Source organism: Sapajus apella, unplaced genomic scaffold (assembly GCF_009761245.1).
Source record: "Sapajus apella isolate SASKATOON/1434 unplaced genomic scaffold, GSC_monkey_1.0 scaffold30, whole genome shotgun sequence".
Taxonomy (NCBI): Eukaryota; Metazoa; Chordata; class Mammalia; order Primates; family Cebidae; genus Sapajus; species Sapajus apella.
In genome coordinates, this window is record NW_022436970.1 from 7816908 (window position 1) to 7819675 (window position 2768).

Sequence of the window (2768 nt, forward strand, 5' to 3'; positions counted from 1 at the left end):
GTAAGTTTCCTGAGGCTTCCTTGGAGGCCAAGCAGATACCAGCATCATGCCTCCTATACAGCCTGTGGAACCATGAGCCAATTAAACCTCTTTTCCATATAAACTACCCAGTCTCGGGTATTTCTCTACAGCAATGTGAGAACAGACTAATACAAGAGCCATTTAGGAGATAAAATTGATAGGGCTTAACCAAGACATGCTGGGCGGGTCTGAGCATTGTCAGTAGAGAGAAAAAGTTAGTAACTGGAGTGTGGGGTGCTCCGAGCTGTGGGTCCTACAGCTGTGGAATGAGGAGTGCAGGAGGAAACGCATTTCCTTCCTGTTTTTTAGAGTCAGCTGGCGTTGGGAGGATTTCATAATGCTGCCTTTCGCCTTTGCTGCCTTTCCTACCTCCTTCTATTGCCCCATCACTCCTCATTCAGATGGTACCCTTGCATTTCTAATGGGTATAGATTCCAGAATTAGAAAGAAAACAGATGGCCCAACTAACAGCCTTCTTTTCACCTGAAGTTTGGAGGTGAAAATGCTGCCCAAGATTTTGGATAATGATGTTTCAAATAAACAAATTTATTCCCCCAAAATGTATCCTGTCGACCACTAGTCCCCCTGAGATGCCCTTCAAATGTTTACTAAAATAAGCTTGTTACACACTTTATATTGTAGTCTTTCTTGGATATTCATGATGCTCATTTGCATATAAACGTCTCAGAGAAGTCCTGCAGCAGAGAAACACTAAATACTGATTTCCTGAAGTGAACTCTTTTACCCTAACTCCCACTACTATTCCAAGTGCACAACGTAGGAAACCCAACCTCAGACCTCACTATGATTTCTCTCCTTTTTATCTTAATTTTTTAAAAAAGTGAATATTTTAATAGCAAAAATATATGTTTATATTTCTCTCTTTTAAAAGATATTTAATAACAAGTCGGGCACCATAGCTCATGCCTGCAATCCCAGCACTTGGGAGGCCAAGGTGCGCAGATCACTTGAGGTCAGGAGTTCAAGACCAGCCCGGCCAACATGGCAAAACCCTGTCTCTACTAAAAATACAAAAATTAGCCAGGCATGGTGGCAGGCACATGTAACCCCACCTATTCGGAAGGCTGAAGTCTGAGAATCACCTGAACCCAGGAAACAGCGGCTGCAGTGAGCTGAGTTCATGCCACTGCACTTCAACCTGGGCGAAAGAGCAAGACCTCTTCTCCCTCCTGCCAGTTGTCCACCCTGGCACAGATACGTGAAGGCAAAGGCCCCTGGAGAGGAACGTCCCCCTTGGCTGTGACCTGTGGTTCAAGGGGGAAGACACTCTGTTCCTCACAAAGTCATCGGAAAGGCTGTTCCCTCCTGTTCAGTGAGCCGTCCTGCATCCTGAAGTAGACTCTCTCAGCCACGCTGATGAACAGGCCTGTGTCCACCACATGTGGGATCATTATTCTGGCAGCTCTGTTCACTTCACCCAATTTATGTACCTGATCAAACCTCCAGTCCAAGATAAAATTCCCATTATCTGTCACTACTAGACCTGCCTTGTTGACAGCCACTTGGAATTCAACCACACCCCTAAACTTCTGGCTCACAGCTCAGCTCACTGGGATGAAGGCTACTGGGATTCCCTTGTGCCACTGATCCCCAAGGTTCTTTGAATCTTTCCTGAAATCAGCAATCACGATGAAGCCACTGGCATAGCCAGCCACGGTCTTCCCTTAGATCAAGAGGAGAAGACTGATGAGATTAACATCAGCATTACTTCAGCAGCTCCACCAATGGTGAGGTCAATCTTTGGTTGTTGATCCTGGTCATGGAGAGTCAAGACCTACTGCAGGATGAGCCTGGAAGGAAGTGGAAACACAGACCAGGTTCAGATTCTCCCGACTCACCTTGCCGCTGCTCGCTCCACAGGATGGACACTTGTGGAACTACTTCCAGTTCCCAGAACTGGGTTATTCCTCACGTGGTTCTCCACTACCCCACGGCCAGCCAGCTTCTTGGCCCCCTCCGTCTTGGACATCATGGAGGGGACCAGGCAGATGCTATTGGAGTCTCCACAGCTGGTGCTTGTGCTGCTAGCATGGCAGTAGGGCCTGGACTGTGTTTGCCTTGAGAGCTGCACTTGGGAACCCTGGAGCTTCCAGCTGTTCCCACCTCCGCAGGAGGATGCACCCCCACCCACCCCAGAGCAGCACCAGGAGCCACCTGTACAGGTTGCTGAAGGGCCCAGAGCACTGCCTCCTGATGCCTCACTCTGGCGTTTGTTCTGTGATTTCTTTCTTTTCCTTTTTTTTTTTTGATATGGAGTCTTGATCTTGTAGCCCAGGCTGGAGTGCAATGGTGTAGTCTCGGCTCACTGTAACCTCCGCCTCCTGGGTTCAAGTGATTCTCCTGCCTCAGCCTCCCAAGTAGCTGGGATTATTGACATGCACCACCACACCCAGCTAATTTTTGTATTTTTACTAGAGATGGAGTTTCACCATGTTGGTCAGGCTGGTCTTGAACTCTTGGTCTTGTGATCCTCCTGCCTCACCCTCCTAACATGTTGGGATTACAGGCGTGAGCCACCACACCTGGCTGCTCTGTGATTTCTATCGTCCAATTACGTTAGGTCCTGAAGAAGTTTCTCGGGCGGTTCTTCTTTTTGGCATGTTCCATCGATTCTTAGTCTCCAGGGTTGTGGAGCTGCTCTCTGGCTCCCACGGAAGCATTCCACCCCTTCTCATCCCTTCAGAATGCTCCATGCTCCACAATCACCCAATTGCTCCTCGGTTGCT

The 2768-nt window shown here is 48.4% G+C and overlaps 1 pseudogene; it reads right to left on the reverse strand.

Moving 5' to 3' along the window:
• Positions 1-1205: 1205 nt before the first annotated feature.
• Positions 1206-2271, reverse strand: LOC116561667 (annotated as a pseudogene).
• Positions 2272-2768: the final 497 nt, after the last annotated feature.